This window comes from Hipposideros armiger, unplaced genomic scaffold (assembly GCF_001890085.2).
Source record: "Hipposideros armiger isolate ML-2016 unplaced genomic scaffold, ASM189008v1 scaffold_4, whole genome shotgun sequence".
In the NCBI taxonomy this organism is placed as follows: domain Eukaryota; kingdom Metazoa; phylum Chordata; class Mammalia; order Chiroptera; family Hipposideridae; genus Hipposideros; species Hipposideros armiger.
In genome coordinates, this window is record NW_017731354.1 from 6,827,683 (window position 1) to 6,852,987 (window position 25,305).

Sequence of the window (25,305 nt, forward strand, 5' to 3'; positions counted from 1 at the left end):
TTAGCATTGTATCCATATTCACTGCGTTATTGTATTATCTCTGCATCTATTCTAATCTAACTTGTGGAAATACTGAACACTGAGCCCATACCAAACTCCCAGATCAGTGCTGTGTTTGAGCATCACAGTTAGAGTACACAGACTGCCGAACTCAACCTGGGTCTTAAGGACAGAGCAGCAGCTTGGCAAATGCACACAATGCTGGTGCTTTGGCAGCTGGGAAAGGGAGAAAAAGTCTCAAGGAAAAAGGTTAGCCACATAATGATGATGTGAAATCATATATGTGGATGGAAAGAAGTCTGCTCACAGGCCATGACAAGACAAATGACCATAAAGTCGTATGATTTTGTTTTGTTTTCAGCTTTGTTAATGTTTAAAGTAATCCTGGTCTCCCCAAGATTCCAGGAATCTTGCACAGACAGCCCTGAGCCAGGGCTCCTGAGGCGGGGGTGGGGGAGGAGAGTTCTGACACCGGAGGTCCCGGCCTCCTCTTTGCCTATGGCCCTCTGCCATCTCTACAGAAATGATTGGCCAGCCGGGCCTCACATCGCTTTACCATAACTTCCTTCATAGATTTCGGTTTCTGTCTAATGTGTTCATCTGAGTCTAGATGCCACGACAAACGTGAAGAAAGAGCAAGTGAAAAGAGGTGTTTATCGGGACAACCCAACTGGAGCAGAAGGAGTTGTCAAGGGTCAACCATCCCCGCACGACAAGGAACTAGAATCAATTCTCTAACTGGAATCAAATAAATTAGCAAAAACGTCTCCATAGACACAGTATCTCCCATCAGGAAATCATCTTAAGCAATGGAAGAAAGATTAATTTTATTGTCAATGGAAATGTCCTCAAATTCCAGCATGACAACTGCGTTTCCACCAGGGGACACATATCTTTTTTTCTATTAGCTGAAGCTCTTCCAATACAATATTCTACTGTTGCCTTTGACGGGAAATGAATATATTCCCATTAAATCTCTGTTTATTTGGAGAGTAAGATGTGGGCAGAGAGAGAGGATTTTGAGGCAGGTGTTCACCATAAGAAAATCTCACTCTTATTCCCGAATGGCATTCCAAACCCCCGTGGCCAATGATGACTCCAGTTACATCCATCGAAGTCCTTAGAAAATGGCTATGGAAACACATTAGCAGAGTAAGTGGTTGGCTGCCTCTCCACCATTTTGAAGGAACCATCTGGATTCAAGCTTCTCTCCCTACATTGCTCCCACCTTCCTTCATTCAGGCATTGCTATCTAGTGAATTCCTGCTCAGTAGTTCAAACAATGGAAGGTCTTATCTGTACATGAAAGCTGGCTCTCCCGGATGCTATAAAAGTCTTCATGCCACTGCTGCATCCGGGCACCCTGCTAGGACTCTTTTGTTTTGCTTTGTTCCTGTTTCAGTTGAGTTAGGCTGTTTTTCTCAGTAGGGGTGCCACAGCCTGTCTTTGCTCCTGTCACAGGACTGGGGCACCGTCACATGCAAATGGAAGCACATGAGAGAGCTCAACTGATGCTGAAGTGGTTGGAGGGAATTTGTCCAGTTGCAAATCCCCACGCCCGACGGAGGAAAAGCATGCAAGAGAACCCTTACTGTGGAAAGCGGAAATGCAGGGCAAACAAAGACGATGAATGGTAGGGTCCCCAGCTCAGGGTTGTGCCCTTAGAGGAGCGAAAGACTTTGGGTGGTACTTCTCAGGCCTCCATGAGAGGGGAGAAACAGAGCCTTGAGTGGGAGAGTGGCTGTTAGGACAGATTCTAGTTCTGCCTGGATCTTCAAAGATCCTTGCAATCAACTTCCATCGCTCCCAAGCAACTGACACAGGTTTTCCTTACACCCAAGGAGTCAGCTTGGCTGACACTCTACAGTGACCCCCAACAGGGTGAAGAGACCTCAAGGCCAAGAAAAACACCAGCAAATGTATGTGCCAGGCACTGCGGTCCATGCTTTATGTGCATTATCTCACAGGGTCCCCAGCTTAATTTTGTAAGACAGGTGGCAATATCCTCATTGTCGAGGTGAGAGGCCTGAGGCCCTGAGAGGTTAAGTACTTTGCCTGAGGTCATCGAAAGGGCACGGGACAGAGCTGGGACACAAACCCAGACCATCTGGTTCAAGGGTTCATGCTCTAGTACATCCCATCTAATACATCCCATCCCGTGTATAATTTTATTTATTCCCACAACAACCCTGGAAGGTGGGTGTGATCACCTCTCCTTTAGATATGAAGAGAGGTTGATGAACTGGACTTGGTAGCATTGTTGAAATGGGAACCCCAGGTTTACCTATCTTGGAAGGCCAAACATTTAACCATTATGTTTAAAGAAGCAAAGAGAGGTTCTCCTAAACAGCACATGGGTCAATTCTGTTAGGACACATCTTTACTGAGAATACTGGTGGTGGAGGGTGGCTGTTTGCATCTTATTTTAAGCAGCACAGAGGAAGCTGCGGCTCACAGTATCTTCATTTCCTACCCATCATCACTGGGTGTTTCCCACAGGATCCTAGTGATCCCTGTCCTCTGGATTTATTCCACACAAAACATACCCAGCCGGGGAAACACCTCATTGGCAGAAGCTCAACCCTCCTGATAGCTTACAGTTTCTTTCTTTTTTATTATTATTTTAACCAAGAATGTGCCTTGGCTATTCCTCGTTTAACAGTGGTTCAGCTGATACAGAAAGGCACTTAGGAGAAGGGACGACCCAGCCAGCGAGCAGACCACTGTATCTGAAATAAAAATCAATTGCCCACCATGCAGATTGCAGAAGGAGCTGCAAATAAAATTACTGTAAATTTAATTAAAACATTCCAGCCATGTCCATACATTTGGTATTGATTACCTGGCCTGCAATTTCGGGGAGTTAATTAACACAGCCTGTGCCTGGACAAGGGGAATCCGGAGCTGGCACTGGTTGTCCTAGCAACAGGTAGACGAAGGCAGCTCACAGATTAAATGGAAGGAAACGCAGAATCTTATTGCATTAGACTTAAATGCAATGATTTAAAAATATGAAGAGGCAACTTAGAGTTCAAAGCACACTTTCATGAACGTGAGTCATGGTGTGTTTCTAATCGGGCCAGAATGGAGCGTTTGTACTGACAGATGGGAAGACAGAGTGGGAAGGGTGGAGATGGGGGTCCCTTAAGATAACCCATTACAGCGAGAGCGTTCGTTCCCTCAGCACTGCTGGCTCAGGGCGCGGGCCCTGCGAGAATTCATCTGAAACAAGCACGAGGCCATTATGAATCATCTCCTAGATCCGTAAGTAGAATGAGTCCATCTATTTTCCCTTCCCTGGAACGGAGGCACCCTATGGGAAGAAGGCGCATTCTGGGGGGAAGGGAATAGGATCACCCCACGGACACTGCTTCCGTTCCCTGTCAACACACCTGCCCGAGGCTACTGCCTGGGTTGTGCCAAGGGCTGTCTCCTTGGCTGCCCCTGTGCTAGAAGAGGTTTAATTTTTTTCAGATAAGGAGTGGATTTCTGAATTTGGTGGGTTCAGCAGAGGAAACTGACAACTGATGTCCACAACAAAAGTTAACCATGCACTTACGAAGAGGTGACATCATTTATGCATATTAGGAACTGAACCTCACCTGTAATGCCCACCACTCCCCCACCCACCCTCATGCACCCTGTTCTTGGATGCCGGAAAATTCCTTATCAAGTCTAGTATTCTAGCTTGGAGTTTTGCCCCCTCTTAAAATACAAACAACCTCAGGAGGTGACATAATTATTATGATGAGGAGGAGGATTAATACAAATTCCTAATTACCTAGTGTCTCCACCGCACGCCAAGAGCCATACGAGCTGCTTTCCTATGTGTTGTTTCGTTTAATAGTCACAATGAACCCTAAGAAACAGGGGTTTGGGGGCCGGCCAAGTGGCTCAGTTGGTTAAGAGCGCAAGCCCTGAGCAACAGGGTCACCGGTTTGATTCCCACATGGGCCAGTGAGCTGTGCCCGAACTGAGCTGCCTCTGAGCTGCCAATAGGTGGCAGGATGGCTCAGCTGGTGAGAGCACGTGCTCCTAACGACAAGGTTTCCGGCTTGACTCCCGAATGGGATGGTGGGCTACACCCACCCGCAACTAAGATTGAACACAGCACCTTGAGCTGAGCGGCCGCCAGCTCCCAAGTCCAGAGAGTGACTGGACTTGGAGCTGGGCTAGCTGTGCCCTCCACAACTAAGTTTGAAGGACAACAACTTGGCTGCTCCCCTTCCCCAATTCCCCAATAAAATCTTATAAAAAAAGAAAGAAAAAGTAAAGAAACAGGGATTTTAACGTTGAGGAAATGAAGGTTCACAAAGGTCAGTTAACTTACCTCAAATTCTGGTTGATGACAAAACTAGGATTCACAATAAGACCCTCTCTCTCCAGAGTCTGTACCGTTTTCACCAGAAACCATCTTTCCGGCTTTAGCTAACAAGCCCCTCCCCTCTTTTTAAATTAAAATGGCATCCTATGTGGCACTCTGATTTGTAGCTGTGTAGATGCAGAGGGCACATGGACAGAGCCCACGTGCTCAGTTGCCTGCACACACAGCCCAGCCTCACAGAGGCCCCTGAAACTCTGCAGCAGACGGGAGCTCTGAGGACATCATGACAGTGGCCTGTCACCATCCTGAGCTCCCGGCTCAGCAGACATCAGCCTTGATGGGTGAACCCACTTCCCGCCTGTCCACTGCTCGCATAACTGCTGCAGAACCCCAGTCCAGACAGGAGGGGTTGCCCTTTTTTTTTCCTCACTTGGTATCACCAACAAACAAAATCGAAGAAAAATATCTGACCCCAAAACGTACTTGAGCTGGCCTCAGAGAGCACTTTGTAGGGGTCTGGCTTACTCTCCTAATCACATCTGACTTAAGGCCCAGAGTCGACATTAGCTGAGCAGATGAGCAGAGCCCAGGGAGAGGCGCCCTGAGCCTGGTGGCTCCTCTCTGTGCTCCCACGGCCCTCTCCGGACCCCAACTCATTCCTCTGCAGAATGAAGGAAGTTAAGCTGTATCACACATCCACATGCAACTACAACAACGTTTGCGTGTAACTCCTGTACTGTTAGTTTTTAACAAACATATTTAAAAGAAAATGTTATATAACATCTTTATCATAAATAAAATGTAACATACATCCACACAATTCTGCACCACTGCAATGAAGAAGTGTCCATGACTACTGAAATGAATTGCAAGTGCTACCCGTGGTTTGTCCAGCAGGCTTTGAGGAATTCTAGCGACATTAGGGACTTTTCACTCTAGGTTATTTTTAGAACTCTTTGAGCTCTGCCCTTTTGGGAACTAAACTTCTACGACAAGATGGTCAGAGAGATGGTTGAGCAGCATGCAAGGGGAACAGGGATATCAAGGCAGGTGAAGGGGAGTGGGTGGTCCACAGCTACCCAGGGTGGAGACAGCTGGAGGTGTACAGAAAGTCTGCCAGGTGGTAACAGGCCCACCTGAGATCCCACCGACCACCCACGGACCTTGCAGTCCCACCTGCCCTTAGGATTCTTCAACCCCAGAGAGCAGAATGACAAGCAAACGCACGGATCATGAGACACATCTCCACACATGGACTCCCAGGGGAGACCGCAGGAGCCCTAAGAATGCTACACTGGGTACTTCTGTGCTCCAATTCCCACTGCTAACTTCTGCAGGAAGCTGTTCTTTAGGTCACACGCTCCATGTCGCCTGTGTCGTTGCATCTATGGGATAAGTGAGTGCCTGAAGCTCCTTCTGCAGGTGAAGAAAGTAAGACTTGCGGGAGGAAACGTGTCACACTGGACCCGTCCACCTTCAAATCCGGTCCTGCTTCCTCCAGGCCACAGCCACCTCCTGACGGTAAGACCACAGGCAACTCAAACTCCTGACCGCACGACTCAACACCCACCTTTCCCAGACTCTACAGGGCACCGAGGTACAGTAGGGAGCTTGATGAAGATGGAGGAACTGTTCCAACTTGGGGCGCACAGGGATGCACAGAATGTGCCACTTCTCCAGCCACTGAAGGCGGTTTGGGACGTACGGCCGGTGGGCCACACTTTGAACGCCACTGTCCTACAGGATCCTAGGATAAGGAGTCCTGGGAGGCACGACACCGGGTCTGCCACCTTCCTCTCAGCCTTTGCTTCCTCTGTGACTGCGCCCATCAAGTCGGGGCCGGCAGCCTTTCCTTCACCTGGAGCGCGCTGGCAGCACACTAACTGACCCAGTGTAGCCCCTCCTCTTTTCCGTTCCCAGGCAAATAGAGGGCGTGGGTTTAGCGACGGTGTTGGGGCGGGGCTGGGCAGAGAGCATGGGAGACGGGCTCTGGAATCAAACTGGCGTTCCTCAAATCTGGATCTGATGTTTTACTAACTCTGTGACTTTAGGCAAGTTACTTCACATTAACTTTTCTGAACCTGTTTCTTCACCTGTAACAGAAAACTCAAATTACTGAATACTGAATGAGCTATTAGCTGAAAAGGACCTGATACACTGCCTGGCATGTAATGCCTGCTCCGCAAAATATGACCTTTTATGAGGATGACTACTGCGTCTTTGTTCTCTGCTCCAGCCCTGCCTGATCCTCTTTGCAGTTTAGAAAAGCAGCAAAGGGCAGGCAGAATAGCCCCTGTGCTAGAGGCACTGGCCACATGTTTAGACAGCCCCTACGCACAGGTGTTCACTTCCATCTCTCCTAATAAGACGGCCGTTAAAACTGAGATCATATGGAGCTGCATTTCAGGAGACAGGGAGAGCGAGGGGGAGTCCACAGGCCCTAGCTTTAACTCTCCAGCCCAAGGTCACTGTTCCGCCACCACTGGGCTCCCTCTACCTGTGTGTTTCATCGGCCTATAAAGTGGCGTGACGTTTCTCGAGCTGCAATTAGGAGAAGCACACAGACCTCTATCTCTGTGTGGAACCTCATTAAAGTGAGTGATAAAGTGAAGGCTGGCTATCTTCATAAGGATGAGAAGTGAAGAGCCAAATACCCAGAGAGCCAGGAGGCTAATGAGAAACAGAAAGCACTTTCAGACCCAGGGATAAAAAGGAAAACTCTTCGGGAGCAGACATTTGTCAGAAGCTTCCCAAAATTTGCACACACAAAAAAGGAAACTACAAATTTTTTTTATAATGATCTTAAGTTCAAAGGCTTCCAAAGAAAATGAAACAAGTGCAACAAAAGTTTACATGATGTTAAAACCGAAGCAGAGAACCTCCCTCTCATTATGCAAATTTTAGCTGAGCATCTACTATATTCCAAGACTGTGTTAGGAAGGGAGAAACATACTCTTCAATTACGAATAGCCCCACTGGTACCACTCATTAGCCTAAGTCTCTTTGTTCCATTTACCCAGCAGCTCTTACTGAGTATCTTGGGCTCCTCAGCGCTCCCAGGTGTGGAACGAAAGGGTATGCTGTTTTGATTGCCCACTGTATACAATTCCCTGCTGGTAACAGAGCACGTGCCCATGACCACGGACTTGGGCCATGGATCACCCCAGTGTCTCCCATCCCCGTGCTCACTGGGGTGGTCAGTGATGGTCATGGGAACACAGCCTGATCGGAGCCCTGCTCTGAGGCTCTCTCACTGGAGAGGATGACCAGGTTTCTCTCTATTCTGTGGTCAGAGAGATGTAGGACTGTCTCAGGGCTCCACCGCCCAGCAAAGAGGAGAATGACTGCAACAAGAGGAAGCGAAGTGACACACAAAGAGAAGCAGAAGTGAGTGTATGTGTGTGTGTGTGTGTGTGTGTGTGTGTGTGTATGCACACATGCACACCCATGCTTATATGTGCATACAAGAGAGAGACAGAGAGACGAAGGTAAACTGTTTTCAGGGTATTTGATTCCCAGGATCTGTAATACCTAAAGTCAACGTCACTTTTGCTCATTCCTTTTTTACTTATAAATGCCAGGAAATTACCTATTACTTGACTTCCTATTACTTGCAAACCGAAGTAAGCTAACGAAGAAGGGGAAATAAAACAGAAAATAAAATAGGCCATGATCTCAACTTTCAAGGAGCTTAAACCCCAGTTAAAGAGCCAAGCGCAGCTATTAGAACGGCTAACCAGCACAAATGCACACTTATAATATCCCACAAGAACATAAAAGGCCATACAACAGGAGGCTCCTCTTTCTGATGGCTGTGCTCTGTGTCACTAATAACTAAACAACCCCTGCTATTCTGTTTCACTGCTTCATTTCAGTCCCTCCATCAGCTCTTGAAAGCAAGACGACTAGGGCACAAACCCCACGGAAACCTATTAATCCAACGCAAATACTGCGCATTTCCCAGAGAGGGTTCCCTGGAGCCGGGCGCCGAGTCCGCTCTTCTCAGAACGGCGTGCCCCGTGCCTACCGGACAGCCTAAGGCGTGTGAGCGCCGAGTATGTTTGCAAAAGGAGGGAATAAAGCTGCCGAACACACCTAGACGACTGACAAGTAAGTTTGAGAAATGTTGCATGCTTTACCCTCTTCTTAGAAATCCCCAGCACAAACGAGCAGACATCCAGGCTCTGGGTGGCGCTGCAGGAAAGGGACATGGTTGAGTTTGTTCAGTGCACTGTTCCCTACGCCTGTTATCACGAAGGAGCCTGTTTTGCCCCATTAACACCAATGAGCACGCCCCCCGCATGGACCTCGTGTGTGGAACAAGCATGGGAATCACTGGACAAGGGCCACTGGTGAACGAGCAAGCCTTCCCCCCAGCCTGGCGCCGGCACCACGAGAGCTCCCAGCAGCACCTGCTCCACAGCCCCGCCCGTTTCTCTTTCCCCAGGTCTGCTTTCCCAAGGGCAGGAGCAAGGCGTGTGGCCTCTCACCCTGGCTGGCAGACCACCCCCAACCACCGCCACCGCACACACATCCGTTCCAGCCCAAACACATACATTGGGCAGTGATTTTTGACCGGAGAGCATTTAAATACCAAGCAAGGAGAAGAGCCTTGAATCCCAATGTAACAGGCTGGCACAAATTAGGAAAGATGAATGGAGTCAGACATATACTGGGTCATTTTTAGATAATCAGCAGTTCTCCCTGGCATTATCCTAATCCAGCACTAGAGTGGAAGGAAATTCACTCGATGGCTCTCACGGTCAACTCCACAGGAACCAAATAAGCTACATGAATGTGCAGAAAAGATCAAGGCCAGGGCAAAGGGGGCAGGGAGCTAGTTCTGGGCATGAACTGCTGCCAGAACTGAGGGGCTCTGCATCTTTAGAAAAGCTGACATTCTCCATAAGGAAATTAAGTAGTTACAATGATTAATTGCGTCCATTTGAGTCAGTCTTTGCAAAGTGGGCCCTAACAGCTGTGCTCAGGAGTTGGTTCTTAGAAGTTCTTAGCCCAAAATATAACAGGGCGAGTGGCCAAATGGGGAGCCAAGATAACTCTGACCTTTTCAGCAGTGGCTTCCTTTTTTTTTTTTTTTTCTGATGTGGAAATTGAACCTGGAGATAATAGCCATTACTTTCAAGAAGGGGAAGGGGAGAAGTGGGGGGCATCATGCAATCCTGATGTAGGAGGGCCTCTTTAGCCAGTCACTTAGAACTTCTGTTATGATCAGCTTCACAAAATCTCCCCTGATTTGAGTGGTCATCTCAGGAGCTGATCTGTCCAGTGTGCTTTTCTTCATTCTTCTACAAAGAGAGCCTCCACTTTATCTGAAGAATGACTGCCCTGTCCTTCACGTGGTTCCCATGGGGCAGCCAATTGCCATGGCCTGCCCCATCCCCAGGGGCTGATATATGCCCCACCATTAACCAATCACACTATGATTCCTGTGGTCGGAATGATTGGCCCAGGAACAAGCATGTGACCCAAGTCAGCCAATCAGAATAATGCCTCTCATGGTTGTCCTGTAAATTCTGCAAGAAAAAAAAAATCATTTTTCCCACGAATGAGTTGGACTTATTTTTTCTAGAGTTGATGGCAGCCATCTTCCCCATGTGAAGTAATAGAGAACAAGACCAACACAGAGAGAATCAGAAGAGATGGAATTGGTGAGGCAGCTAGAGTGAGACAAAGGGATTTGATGACACTGAGCTCCCCATTTTAAGCATGCTTAAAGCCTCTCAATTCTGTTTTCTTAAGATTTTTATTAAAAATATAGCTAACATACAACATTATATTAGTTTCAGATGTATACCATAGTTGTTCAACATTTATATACCTAAAGAAATGATCACCATGATAAGTCCAACAACCATCTGACACTGCACCACGCTGTCACAATATTATTGACTATATTCCCCATGCTGTACATTACATCCCCATGACTTACTTATTTTATACCTGGAAATTTGAGCCTCTTATTCTCCTTCACCTTTTCCCCCCTTTTTTAATTTTTCAATTACAGTTGATATTCAGTATTATTTTATATTAATTTCGGGTGTACAGCATAGTGGTTAGACATCCATATAATTCAAGAAGTGATCCCCTGACCAATCCAGTGTCCACCCAGCACCACACACGGCCATTACCACGCCGCTGACCACATTGCCAATGCTTCACTCTACACCCCCTGACTGCCCTGCAACCACCATTTTGTACTTCTCAATCCCCCCACTTTCCCCACCCCAACAAATCCCCCATCTATCACCCCAATAAATCCAGCACCTACCCGACCCCACACACAACTATTACAATACCAGTGACTACACTCCCCACACTACACCCCACATTACTGAAGCTAGTTTATGCTGGATTTCCTGTCACAGCTGAAAGAATCCTGACCCATACAGTGACCCCCCCCAAAAAAAAACTGGATTAGTTTATCATCGCTGAAAACAGCACTAATTACATTTGCTTTTTAATTGTCCATGTTGATGAGTGGACAGTGGTTCAGTGAGCACTTCCAGAGCAGGGGAACTATTACTTTATCCCCAGCTCTTCAACCTATAAATGACAACTGGTTGCTGTATTAGCTTCCTATTGCTGCTGTAACAAATTACCACACACTTACAACAAGTTTATTACCTTACAGTTCCGGAAGACGGGAGTCCAAAATGTGTCTCCCTGGGCTAAAGCCCAGGTGTTGGAGGACTGGTTCCTGCAAGAGGTTCTGGGAGTAAATCTGTCACCTTGCCTTTTTCAGCTCCTGGGGCCACCTGCATTCCTTGGCTCTTGGCTGTTTCCACAAAGCACTCTAACCTTGTTCTTTTGTTGTCACTTCTCCCATTAATCCTTGGGCTCCTCCTGCCTGCCTCTATCAAGACTCTTGTGATTAGTTAGGACTGTCTGCATAACCCAGGATAATCTCCCCATCTCAAGGTCTTTAACATAATCACACCTGCAAAGTCCCCTTTACCATGGAGGGTGACATCTTCACAGGTTCCAGGGGTCAGGATGTGGGCACCTCTGAGGGGCCATTATTCAGCCCAGCATGGCTTGTGTGCAGAAAGGATCTGTAGAAAGTATGTGGAGTGTCTGCAGTCTTGCCAAAGCTCAGTGTTGGAAGGATCTTGAATCCCAGGGAAAGCAGAGGACAAAGAAGAATATGGCTCCCGTGGGCTCGAGGGTCCTCACGGTCATGCTACCAGCATGAGCTCCTACTGGGCTAAGCACTGCCTCTGGGGTTCCCCATGGAAATAAGAACTTCTAGCATTTCACAAGAAAGAAATTTGGGGACCCAAAGGGCCTTCCCCTTACATCACGCTTTTCACCTGAGTCTAAGCATAGATCTGGGCTTGTGCTCGAGGGAGAGCTTCCCAGTTTCTACTTCTGAGTGAGAAGGACCCATGCTCTGAGGGAGCCAAGGCGGCGCGTTTTGGAGCTGCTGCGGGTGCTCACAAGATTGTTCTGGAATGTCTGTCTGAAATAAGCTGATGCTGACTCGCCCATCAAATCTCATGACTTGGGGAGGAACACATTGTGATCGATGTCAATCAGCTCAGTTCCCGTTTCTCCCCTTAGCTGATTTCCTGGAGCCTGTCAGGTAGAGAAACTAAGACAGGTTTCACCAATTATCAATAATAACAGCATTATCGAACATCTACTGACGCTTACTACACGCCAAGTGTATTGTTATGCACATGGAGCCGTTAGTGTAATACTAGCTGCTGTGGCAGATAAACTCCCACATTTCAGTGGCTTAACATAATGCAAGCTTATTTCTCACTCAGAAAAGTGCAGTGAGCAGCAGGGTAGAACATTTGGTTATGCTCCCTGCAGCAGACAGACACAGGTTTCTTCCACCTTGTGGGTCCCCCAACCCCCACAGCCTCAGAAACCTTACGATGAGCTGGCAGGCAGGGAAAGATCACGGAGATTCACGTCCAGGGGGCATTCATGGACCGGGCTCACAGAACTTCCGCTCCGATTCCATTGGCTCATAGAACTCAGTCATTTGACCTCACCTAGCTGCAGGGGCGGCTGGGAAATGTAGACTGGTTTTGGGTCCAGGAAGAAGGCAGAAAGGTTTTCGTGAACGCATAGCAACTTGCACCGTCACACCGTTCTCACGTGATCTCGGCTCATCCTGCCAACAACTGGACGAGGGGGGCACCACTGTCATTTCTCCAGCACCATTAAGTCTCAGGGAAGTCAGGTGCTTCCCCAAGTTCACATCACACGGCTGTGCTCAGAACGCACGGCGTCCCGGCTCCTGAACCTACGTCCTCAAACACTGGCTGTTATAGCACTGTGAGTAAGCGCTGCCCAAACGAGGGGTCACTAACTGAATACACACAGCACAGCCTCAGGTTTGACTCACCAGAGCCAGGACGCCATGGGCGTCAGCCACGGCAGCTGTCAGCAGTGCTGCTTCCTCCTGAGTCTGCCCTCCATGCTGTGCTTTGCCGCTGTTCCCCGGCCCAGGCGTTCCGTGAACTTGGTGCGCCCCCCCTGCTTATATCCTTGGGTTTCTTTTCCCAGCCAGGCGGCACATTAGACCCCTTGCTGAGCACCCACGGTCTGCCACAGAGCCTGTCTCTCCATGGGCCTCAGCGGTGGGTCCACCTGGGGGCCGCTGTCAGAATGGAGGCTGCCCTTGAGGGACCTTGCATACTGTTCAAATCTTAACTGTGGTGGACATTCCTAACTGGCCCTCCATGGAGTATTGGAGACGGCCATTCCGTTTCCACCCAACCCTCTCTCTATTGGCTGCAAACCCTCTAAAGCTAAATATTCTACTTCTCAGACTCCCCAAGGTTCAGAACATCATCTAGGTTTAGCCACTCAGATGCACAAGGTTCAGCTGGTGGCAGGGAGGCAGCTTCTGCTGCCGCTTCTACCCAGAGGCGCCAGAACAAGATTGGAGTTTTTTACAGCAGGGTTAGCAGATGTCCAGGGAAGGGACTCATGAATTCGGCGGGTGTCAAGAGGCAGAATGCAGAACACCGTTTTGCTGGTGTAGATCTAGAAGTGGCATAGCTCTGGAGCCAGTGGCTCTGATGGCAGCTTTCTTATCTCAGACCAGAAGCCAGCACTTAGTAGGGCAGCTTCTCACTTCTCCACTTCCTGACTATAAGAGAGGCCACTCCCTATGTGGACCAGCTCTGTATTATTCCTTTGGAAGTCATTCCTGGAGACCATTCAGGAATGGTCTTCCAACCATTTTCTAAGCACTGAATATCCTACAAATTGCTTTCTGCTTAAAACAGCAATTCATGTGTCTGCCGCTGAGTCCTGACTAACAGACCTTCCTTCTCCACTAGCAGTCCAGTCGTTAGCTAAAGCACCATCCTGTCCCACCTTAATCCTTGGGCTTCTAAGGATGGAATATACATCCCAGGCCTAAGCCGGAGTCCTCGCCATATAGTCACTGCTTCAGGGGTGAGCACGTGACACAAGCCTCCCCAGCCAGAGTGGTTCTCGGGGAAGTTTTCTGGGAATGTGAGGAATAAAAAGTCTAACTCCCTCCTGCCAGATCTGAAGCTACCAGGATGTGGACATGAGAAGCAGAAGAAGACATCTGGCATCCATGAGAAGAAACCACCTGAAAACGAGCTCTCCAAAGACAAAGCTAAGCCAAGAAATGGACAATAGGGAACCCTATTTTGGTGGCTTGATATCTTGTATCCAGCTGCACCTAAAATAAGATTAACCCTTATAAGGTATATAGGCCAAGAGGGATTCACGCATTTCTTTGTTTTTTTCCTATCAAAAAGCCCAGATTCTCATCTACCCGATACAGTAGTTTATGCCATGGGCCTGTCTCTTCTTGCAGAAGTCAAAGGGTAGAGCCATGTTTCTGGGAAAGAACCAATCACGCGCACAGACTGTGCGGAACCTGCAGCCAGAGGCTGCTGCTTTGCTCTGCTCTCTCCCCGTGGGCTGCCCGGGGCTCCCTCTCCTCCTTGACTGTGGCCCTGCATCCTGACGACAATCCCCCAGAAACCCCTGTCCAGAAAGTCCTTGTCTGTACAGCTCGCCCCACTAGCTCGGGTTTCTGACAGAGTTTGTTTGTCACTTATTATAATTGATTTCTTTCTCCCTAACTGTGCGCTCAATCTCAATTCCCTTGGCTGTAGACAGAAAATCTGGGGCTGAGAGCTCCAGGAAGTCTATTATTAGCTGCACATCATTTGTCATGTAAGGGAGCCTGGGTTTGGGTGGCTATGTGGAGGACGGACGGTTCAGGAAGAGTGAATACAGGAAGTGGGGTAGTTTTGCTTGGAGAAGAGACGTTTGAAGGGGTCTTAGAGGGTCAAGAAGGAATGTGAGACAATATGCAGAACTCAGTGGACCTGCCACTCTGTTGGACACAGGGTCCCACTGGCAAAAATCCCAGCCACCCAAACTTGCCACCACACTTCTGTAGTAACCAGTTTCTCGGCATAATTTGTGGTTCAAAGGGTCTTAGAAAATCACTCTTTTTTTTTGCAAGGAACTGGATAACATCACAGTGTGGCAGAGGCATTAGACCTCAATGTAGTCCCCTAGCTCCCCCAGACCCCTGTGAAGTCTTCTATTCCACCTTCCTGATGCCCTCCCACCTTCTGTTCCAGGGCAGCTTCTGGGGTCCAGATCTCAACACTTCCTGTGCCAGACCAAGACATCCCTGTTTCAGGGATGCTAAGTAGGAAAGCAGCGTGGTTTACATGCACATCCGCCTTTGCCAACGTGTTCCATATGTGGCCTCTTCTCTGCACGCCAGACTCTGAAGACCACCTACGTGTGGGCTTTCAGGCCACAGTCAAGCAGGAGAGATTTGAGGTGAGTTCTCAAATGACATCACCACTCCGCCCCTGGCTTATCTCATAAAAGGAATCTAGTGCCTCCTCGAAGGTAGTGAAAATGAAAAGAGCAAATCGGAAACACCCAGTGCAGCCTTATATTTATCTACCATGGGACAATCAACCTAAACTTAAACTTATCAGTTCATCTCCTTTGATCTTCCCAGGAGCTCAGAAGATTTGCAAGGCAAGTAGTTCTATCAGTTCCACTGTGCTGGTGAGGAGGTGCTCAGGGACAGAGATGCCCTGTGACTTGCCCAAGGTCAAGCTGGTATTATAAGGTGGAGTCAGGACTCGAATGCAGATTGCCCGACATTTAACCCAGCCCCACCCTTCCTTCCTGTCTGCCGTACAAGATGGCCCATCCCCTACAAGACACACTGGCACCTGCAAACTCTCCATAGGGTGTCCACCGTAACTTGAATCGGTGTTGTCAATTTATGACTGTCTTGTTTTGAAGTGCCTACAAAAATAAAACTTAGCAATGTACCATGTCAAAGACTATCAGGGGACCCTGCCTTCTTGTCATGCCATCACAAAGAGCTCAGGGATAAACTAGGCAGAAAACGGGCATCTCAAACTTGAAGGTCCCCTCCTGAGCAGAAATGGCCAGATGCACTTACATCTCTGGAAAACGGTGACCATCCCTTACTTTGATGGTGTGACAACTGAAGTGAGGACACTGTGGAATCTGAAGCCCCTGTAATATATGTGCCATCTTCCTGAGTTCCCAATTAGGGAAAACTGTGAATGGTGATGCTTTCAGAAAAGCCACCAAGACTGGCCACAGTGAAGAGTCACAGAGGTGAGGACAGAAAGGCTGCGATGACCAAATCCGAAGCCAAGCTGGGAATCACGGCCAGCACGGTGTAACTGCCCCCACTGCACTATCCCAACCCTCATCGTGTCTTGTGTTACCCAGGGAAGACTTCAGATGGGCTGGATTTATGCAAAATACTCAAGGGCATCTGACAGAGGCGCTAACTGAGCAGACTCGGCACCATTTTTACTTTCCTTCTTCACTTGCTTTCACTATTAAGATTGAGACATTGACTGTTAGATATTCTTCCTGCAGGCTAGGGCAGAATATTATAAAACGCATTTGCAAGCAGGCTAAATCATGATTGACAAAACAAAATTTGTTAATACAATGGTTTGAGGCACTTGACAGAAATTTTTGTCAACAGTGTAGATTAAGGGATTCTAAAAAAATGAAATTTGCAGATGAAATGGCTTTGATGTTTCTCATGAAAAGCATTGTGTTGACAGACTGGATCAGAGTGAAAAATGTGCATTTCCTCAATGCACAGTTTTAAGTCTTGGACAAAACACGTATTAGTCCTGCTGTTTTTGCTCATTTGTCATATACTCCATTGGCCTTGCTTTTAGCCACACAAAGGGCTCAGGTGTGAACAGAAACAACGCAAAGCCACCTAAATAAAGTGGCAGATTGGTCCCACACAGTCATGAGGTCTGGCCACGTGACCTCTCCTTGTGCTTACTTACTACTTCCCAAACACATTATTTTATCGTACTCGCTTAATTCGCCTAAGAATAAGATTCTTCGCATTTTAGAAAAGATTCTTCGCATTTTAGAAAAGATTGTATGTTATCAGGAAAGCTTTGGCGATAAGCAGCAGAAACCAAAAAAAGGCTTCTAAGCCAATGGTGTGCAAAGCATGGTCCCTGAACCAACAGCATCAGTATCTCCTGGAAAATTAATTGAAATGCCAGTTTTTGGTCCCCACCCTAGACCTACTCGCAGGTGGGGAACAGCACCCTGTATTTTGAGAAGCTCCTCAGGTGATTTGATGCACACCCAAGTCTGAGAAACATTGACTTGACCAAGAGCCAAAAAGACATAGACTGGTTCACCTAACTGGAAAGTTCATGGGCACACATGAGGCTTCAAATGTGGTTGTAGCCAGCAGCTCAATGTCATTCGGACCCTAGCATCAATTTCTCTTGTTTCCCCCAGAGTGGCTGAACTCTTACAGAGCTTCTTGTTTCATGGCAGCAAGATGTCGGCAGCTCCAGGCTTATGGCTCATCTGGACTACCGCACAAGAAAATAAATGCATGTCCCCTGATAGCTTCAACAAAAGTCCAGGATGGAGTCCAGCCCTGGTTTTCTGCTGTTCCCTGAACTTATCACAGTGGCCTGAGGATGTCAAACTCTAAGTGATCAATCATGGTTTACATGCAGAGTGCTTTGAACTCTAAAGCCATGAAGAAAGAGAGCAGAGGAAACAAATGAATGTAGAAGATAGAGGAATGGATACCAGCCAGGTAAAAACAAAATATCCATGAGAGGTATAGTCCTTGGTCTTCCAATAAATTCCAGATTAAGGTGAGGGTGGCTTCCCTAAATCCACACATCTTTCATTAGTGCTACTCCAGATACTAAAGGTGGAACCCCACCTCTTCCTCAGGGCCTCTCTGGCTTCTTGGTTAATGCAAAGAGTGCAAGATTAGTTCTTAATAAATGCAATCCAAAAGCTGCTAACAAAGGAAGTGGGGGAGAGGATTACTTAGCAGGAACTACATGTCTCTAAATAAATAGAGTTCCTAAAGACTGATGATGGGGGAAGAAAAGATTCCTTAGGGAGCAGGAGGCACAGCTCTGCACAGGTTGGGGGTGGGGTAGGTGACCATCTTTGATTCTGTTGCCATGTAGTGGGACTGCCTCCCTCAGTAGAGCCTTTTCTTTCCCTGTAGCTCACAGGGGAATTTATTTAGCAGAGGAATAAAGAACTCATGTACACAGTTTGGCTTTCATCTTTAAACCACAACTGAAAGTTTGAGCCATCATAGTTGTGCCATCTCAGCAGTCCAAATTCAGTGTTTTACAAAACGGAGAGAAGAAAAGGAAACTTGATCCATTCCCTGTACCATCACCTCTATCCAGAACAAGGAAATGTTTCCCTTTTTTGGAACAAGTGCTCAGCGATGAATCTCATTCTAACTTGAGAATTATTATCAAGCACAAACGTCTTGTCAGATGCCAATGATCATAACACTCTTTGTAGTTTAACTGCTGTTTGTGCCCTGCCCTCTACATGGGGATCTCTGCACGCGCGCGCGCGCGCGCGCGCGCGCGTGTGTGTGTGTGTGTGTGTATACATATATCATACTGAATTAAGTGGAAAGAATATCATGCTTCCAATGTTTCCTTTCTATTAAGTAGTTCCATTGCAGCATTCACTGGCTGTTCTCTCGTTTCTATGCCAGAACATTTGTCCCCTCATCGCTAGGCAAGCTGTTGACAAGATGGGTAGTTTTAAGGACTACCTAAAGTCCTTTCTCATGTCTACAATGTAGTTATGTAAGGATGACCTTGAGACATTTTTACACCCAACACCAACTCCCTCATATGACCACCAGAGGGCAGCAGAGAACACAATGACGGCACAATGGCCATTTTGTCCAGCCTTTGTCTTCAGCTCCTGAAGTCCCTCAATTTTCCTAGCATTCATCCTTTTGTTAACTTTGGCTTTATAGGTGCAAGTTTCAGTACAGGACAGCTTGGTTTGTTTTAGAGCACAGAAAACCATGCATTGTTTCCTTTCTAACTTTTCACGTGATTCCTCAAAAATAATTTCATTGGTGAGCCAAATTACTCAATGTTTATAAAACGTATCTTAAAAAAAAAAAGATGGGTTTTCCTTTCAAAAAGAAAAGAAATAAAATCTTATCTACCTGTATTAGGTTACAGCCTTCCCTTCTGAGAGCCTTTTCTATAAGATCTTTAACTGAGCTGTTCTATCGCTCCCTCCAGCCTGCATTCTTCTCCTGATCCAAAATCCAGTCTGGGAAAAAGCTCTCATTGGAAGGATAATTAAAGTAGAGGAACAAGTCCTTCAGTCTCAGTTAATCCCAGCAAGCCTAATTCAGCTTCTATAGATGGAGGGATACGCGTGTTCTCCCATCAGAGTCATTCATAGCTGGACTGCAGCCTACACCAAGAAATCACTCCCCAGATAAACGCAAGGTCATGGAGTCCAAGTTTCTACATAAGTAAGATTTAATTTGGTCTAGGTTTGATCCAATTGCACAGGTCAAGGAATCACTGCCCCCCAAAAAGGCTACTTAGAGCAAAATTTCAGGAAGAACCAAACACCTTGAATCCTTACCTCCATGCAAAATTTCTCTTCAGTTCCAGGAAAGTGCCCTTAAGTTGACATGCAAATTGGAAGAGGCTTTCAGAATAACAATTTAGCAATAACTATTAAAATGAATGATTCCATTTTTAGACATCTACCCTACATAAATATACATACATATGAATATTCCTATTAAGATACTCATTGCAGCATTATTGTAAGCAACTTTTTATACTTGAAAAGAGTAATTGCACGAGAGATAAAAGAATATGGTGAAATACACATTTATTATAGCAGCTAATTGGAAACAACCTAAATGCCCATCAATAAGGGCTTATTTGGATATATTTTAGTACATTCATATATGAAATACCACACAGCTAAAAAAAGAATGCGGTAGATATAGATTTAATAAAAGGGATAAGTGGCTAAAAAGTATTAATAACAATGTAAAAAAAATAAAACCACATGTTTTGGGTTTTAAAAACTACATGTGTATGTATGTAAGTAAATGCAATACAGATTTGTATTTCCAGTGTCTAGAAGAAATTACAACTAGTTTGAGGGAGCACTGTAGATCCAAGAGAGAGGTGAGAAAGTGAAAATTTCACCATATTCTGTTATCTCTTGTGCAATTACTTTATATATATATAAAGTTGCTTCCACAATTGGCCAAAATTAGCCAAGGTCTACCTGGTGACTTGTAATTTTGTTGTTGTTGTTAACTAGAACTGTGATTATTTCAGGCACTATTTAGCACCAGGTCTTCATGTCCCAAGGACAAAGTAATAGTTTGAAGTTTTCACTCTTCAAAGGTTTATGGAAACTAATAGAACTCTGCTAACACGAACACACACAGCATATAAGAGGAATGGAACACACATCGTTGTCAAACTGAAAGTGAACAAATGGCCACATTACTAGAGTTTGCTCAATGCCTCCTCATTCACAAATGAAGACAGGGAGGCCAGTGGGGTCATGGGATGTCCCCAGCCATAAAAGCACCGCCCAAGTCTCTGGGTTCCCTGACCACCTCATGGAACGTTATTTACCAACTGAAGCCAGGATACTTCTGAGGTTGAAAGGTGACACTCTTCGTAATTACTCTGGGGCAACAGAATCGGGTTTGTAAATCAGGACTGTCCCAGGCCAGGTGGATACAGTCAGCTGATGGTTCCTTGCTCATACCAAATTCCAAAGGAGTGTACTATGAAGTTGGCATCTCCACCCCCGCCCCCCGCCGCGACAGATGAAGGCCTTCCTTCCAATCCCCCCTTACAGAAGTCATCTAACGTGCAGTGGTTCTTGTGATCCTAACTGAACATGCTTTAACAATCATCTTCCTAGCTTCTCAGAAGACACTGTCTGGCCAATCATTTAATCAGTCCTGGGAGAAACCAAACCAAAATCGGACACCAGTGCTTCTCTAACGTTCCCTCGGTTACTCTCAGCTCTCGCAGGGTGACACAGACCGCCGTTCCGGCTTTCTAGCCTCTCCTGGTAGGATTGCCAGATTTAGCAAGTGAAAAGACAGAACATCCAGTTAAATTTGACTTTCAGATAAACATGCGCTATTGGGATGTATTTACACTAAAAATCATAGCACCTTTATCTGAAAGAGAAATTTAACTGGGCATCCTGTATTTTTGCCTAACAATCTGACTTTTCACTCTACCTCACTTTTCTGAATGTCCAAAACACGCCAAAGATGGGCTGGGCTTTTAGAGCTACTTATTGGTACCAGGGGAGAGAAGCCGCAATGGAACATATAGAATAACTACATGAAATAGTTCCTCATTCCTACCCTGTGGGAGGCTCTTTGAGCCAGTGATCAAACCAAATCTCTCTTTGTCCTCCAAGTGCTCAGCAGGAAATAGAGGAGAGAAGAGCCAATGTTGCTGGTCAGTCTGTGAGCCAAGGAGGGCATCCTTACAATCCTTCAGCACCTGACCTGTCACCTCAATCTCCCACCATCCCCCTTCTTCTATTCTCCCCCCGCTGCCCCAGCCCTGCTCTGCCCTCCAGAGCCCACTGGACCCCACCACCCACCTGTGGCTTTGTTAGGGCTCTTACACCTTCCCAGATTCCTTTTCTCATCTCAGCCTGACAAAGCCCTACTTACCTTTTAAGTCAGCTGGAAGACCACCTCACCTTACACAGCCTCTCTAGTCCCCTCACTTGCCTTATTTTCTTCACATCATTGTCACTACTTTGCATGCTGCTGTTTTGTTTCCTTGCTTGTTGTCTGTTTTCCCCTCTAACATGGACACTCCACAAGGTCAAGGACTCTGTTGGCCTGGACACCACCATGTCTCCAGTACCTAGGAGAGTTACTGGTGCTTACACACAACGGGACAATGAACGGGTCAAGTCACCTCCATTGAGAAGCCTCTCCTTACTAACCTCAGGAAAAATTAATGACTTCCTCCTTTGCAATTCCACAGCCGCACTGGTCCACTTCATCTAGGCATCCATTCAAAAAATAGTTATTGGGTACAGATCATATGCAGAGAATTTGGCACATCACGAAACTTAGTTATATACTTATGTATCTCCACCCTAATGAATACAACTCTTGAGGGTAGAGAGCAAAAACTTATCCATCTGCTTAATGGCCCCAACAATTAGGACATGGTTCACGACACTTTCCATGACTATTTGGGGACATGGAGTAAAAGAAACATGGTCCATTTTCATTCTATTTCTAATTGGCACAGAATATTCTTAAAATTGCTTTTATAAGAGAACTCTTTCATTTAAATACCTATTTTGAGTAAGTGTGCAGATAAGAGGGTAGGTTCATACTTTGCAGGTGGAGGTGCACATGGGTTGAGCCTTTTTGGAGGCTGGTCTGTTGGTAAAGAGAGCCTGACAGCGCAATGCCCTTTGACATCACAATTCCTCCCCTAGATTTGTGCTAAGGGAGGAAAAGGCACACAGAGGAGGTTGGTGCCATCCGTGTTTATGAAAATGTGTGGGTAGAAATAGCACAATCTCACATTCCATGTGGAGCTATGCAGTCAGGACAAGTCATTTGCTAGAATATTTAAGAATGTCAAAAGACAGTCAAGGTCTAATATTAATCGAAGATTATTAAAAGCAGTATTCCCAGCATGATTTTGATAAGGAAAAAGAACACATACGTACTATACACGTACTCACACACACGCATACACATATACAGATAAATGGAGTAGCCAATAGATGAGCCAATAGATGACCAGTAGCTAAATTTGGGTGTAGGGTTATATGTGCTTTTCATCTTCATTTTTTAATGTTTTTTGAATATTTCAAAGCTTTTACAATAAAAACGCATTATGTTCAACACCAAGTATGAGCCCTAATGTTAACTATGGACTTTGGGTAACAATGATGAGTCAGTGGTTAGTCCATTGGCTGTAACCAATGATCTCGTGCTGGAACTGATAATGGGGGAGACTGGGCTTTATGGGTTTGGGGGAATTAATGCAGAAACTCTTCATACTTTCTGCTCAATTTTGCTGTGAACTTAAAACTGCTCTAAAAATAAAATCCACAGTAAAAAAAATGTATTGTTTTGACAATAAGAATAAATATAACTGAAAGGAAAAAACAGTCTTGAGAATTGGAGATCAAGTAAAGCTGGAATGAGTAATGCGAGGACATCGGCCACGCTGAGAGAAGGCAGCCTCACACCCAGAGCTTTGCAGTCCAGGTGATCACCCTGCTGGCTCTTCTGCCCCTGCCAGGAAAGCAGCCTCGTGTGTTCCTGAGAGACGGGGAAGACCTCGGAGATGTTGGGCTGCACAGACATATCTGTGAGGCACACATATAGGCACGTTCTCTTTGTGCGTGCGCGCGCGCACACACACACACACACACACACACACACACACACACCCCTTCCTATACTCACAGAGGAAAAGCTACCCTACAACCTTCTCCAGGTTCCCTATCAGAATGCAGCTCAGAGAAGCCTGTGCTTCCCAGAAGCCTGATCAAGACAGTACTCTGGGCAGTTTGCAGCTCCCTTTTATGAATCTACAGCACATCTACTAAGTGTAGAGATTTTCTTTGGCGGGGAGGGAGGTGTTTTGACTGGATCTGGAAATCATTTTACCACTGAGAATTCACCCCCTAGACCAGCGGTTTTCAACCTGTGGGTTGCGACCCCTTTGGGGGTTGAATGACCCTTTCACAGGGGTCACAGGGTACTTGTATGTGGGCGTATCTGCATGTGGGCCTGGAGACGGATAGAGGAGTGGTGTCTCGGTTCCTAAGACCATCGAAAATATGTGTTTTCCGATGGTCTTAGGCGACCCCTGTGAAAGGTTGAGAACCGCTGCCATAGACAGTAACCAAGAAAAGTTTCAGTTTCTGTTGAAATCAGAGTGGTGATGAACAATTCTGAGAGCCCCAGAGCCAAGGAGAAGACTTATACACAACCATTTGCTCCTTTAAAAATGCCTTTCCCTCCCGTTTATGCCTGTAAGCTTCCTGTTCCACATCATGGGCGTTGAACCCTCCAGGGTCAGTTCCCAGTGGAAAGTAGGCCCGGCCTCCTGACTCAGCTATTCACACTGTTTTGGGAAACACGTAGAGACGCCCTTAAAGGCAATCGGTTATATGGGGAGGTACTGTGACGCCTGGTTATTCTGGGAAGCAGCAAAGGCATATCTCACAAGCATTTTTAGGAGGAAGGAAAATGAGGTATCGGGGCAGTACTGAAGAGGTACACAGTAGGCACACCTGATGAGTGGCAGCTGTACACAGAGTTGTTACGGATTGGTATACTGTCATCAGACGTATAAAGGATGGTGATGAAACCAGGATGAATGAGACAGGTCATAGGTGCCTGGTCACTAGCGATCTGTGTGTCCATGTATGTTTCTCTGTCCTTTTTGGATTTCAGTTTACTGTCTATGAAATCAGGTTATTGCGCTAGAGGCAGCCTGTTCCCAAACACAACTGAGCATCAGATGTTTTAAAATACAGATCCCCGGACCAGCTTCCTGGGGGTTAAAGTCCTAGGCTCTGTGTGTTTTTAAAGATACCCAGGGGTTTCGACATGGACCAGTCAGCCAACACAAAGGGTTTTGGGCACTGCTGGTTTTTATGTATTGCTGGCCTTTCCCATTTCTAACATTTTCTCATTCAAAAGGATCAAAAGGATGCCCAAAGGACCACTGAGTGCGGAGATGTGATCATCCAAACCTTTATGGATTTTAAGTGAGGAAATACCGAATATGGCCTGAGGCGACAGACAAGGTAGATGCCGTGAGTGCACCGTTACAAAGCTTAGATCTAGGGTTCACAGAAAATAAACCTGCAGGCATGCAGCTGGACTAGGATGTTGCCCTTTCTGTAATATTTACAACACACTCAAGTCTTTTGGTTGGTGAAAAATACCTACTCGTACTGGAACTTGGTTTTGTGCATTTAAAAATATAATCGCCAGAATTTCAAAATCATCCAGCTCTGTTAATGTCAAACGCAGGGAAGGGCTTACCTGCAATTTACGTGAAGATACAAAACCTCAGTACGTAATCAGCACCCCCGCACAAAGTGATTCATGTCAGCCACTCTCATTCAAGATGGCATGGCCGTAAGAATTCAGAGAGCCTTTGAAAGTTACACTGAATCTTTCTTCAAGGAAGAACTTTGCAGGAATATAGACGTTCCCACCGCAATTAACTGCAAACTGAAAATTAACTTTATAGTACTGATCACAGCACAAATCTTCAAGACACACAGGATTGGTCCCAAGGGTTACATGCCATGTAGGCTCTGGGGTGACAATCCTTGCCAGAGCAGAAGGGCCCTCATCGTGGCAGTATTTTCTCATAACTGCACATTCCAACACATCCTGCTGGCAGAGAACTTAATGTGCTTCGTGCAGCTTGACCTCAGACAGGACACCAAGGTACCTCTCTCTGAGGAGCCATTACACTATAACGGAGATATGCTCTACTGAAGAGAAAACCACACGTGAAGGCAGCAGCAACTGGCCACCTCCTCAATGAGGACAGAGGCTGAATCTGTTTTCATATTTTTAA

At 46.4% G+C, this 25,305-nt stretch overlaps 1 long non-coding RNA gene across 2 annotated transcripts in view; it reads right to left on the reverse strand.

Moving 5' to 3' along the window:
• LOC109383557 (uncharacterized) overlaps nucleotides 1-25,305 on the reverse strand; it is a 266,734-nt gene that overhangs the window by 71,929 nt on the left and 169,500 nt on the right. The gene's annotated exons all lie outside the window — the stretch shown is intronic.